Below are 265 nucleotides of genomic sequence, written 5' to 3'. Positions count from 1 at the left end.
TGAGTACATCCTCTGTAAACAAATATAAGAGCGTTTAAATCACTACGTTAGTAATCTAAACACTCTTATATTTCTTTACGGAGGGAGTATAAGCTATGTAAAACAACACCAAGGATAGCGGATGAATGAAACAACAAATTCTGCATCCCATGGAACAACACCATTTTATGTAGTATTCACTATCGAAGGCCCTCTGCTCTAAATACTGTGAGATGTGGAGTGTAGTAGAAACATGTTGAACCAACATGAATAGACTCCAAAATTA

The sequence above is a fragment of the Triticum dicoccoides genome, chromosome 2B, assembly GCF_002162155.2.
Source record: "Triticum dicoccoides isolate Atlit2015 ecotype Zavitan chromosome 2B, WEW_v2.0, whole genome shotgun sequence".
NCBI lineage: Eukaryota > Viridiplantae > Streptophyta > Magnoliopsida > Poales > Poaceae > Triticum > Triticum dicoccoides.
Note: the sequence above shows the minus strand (reverse complement) of the source record.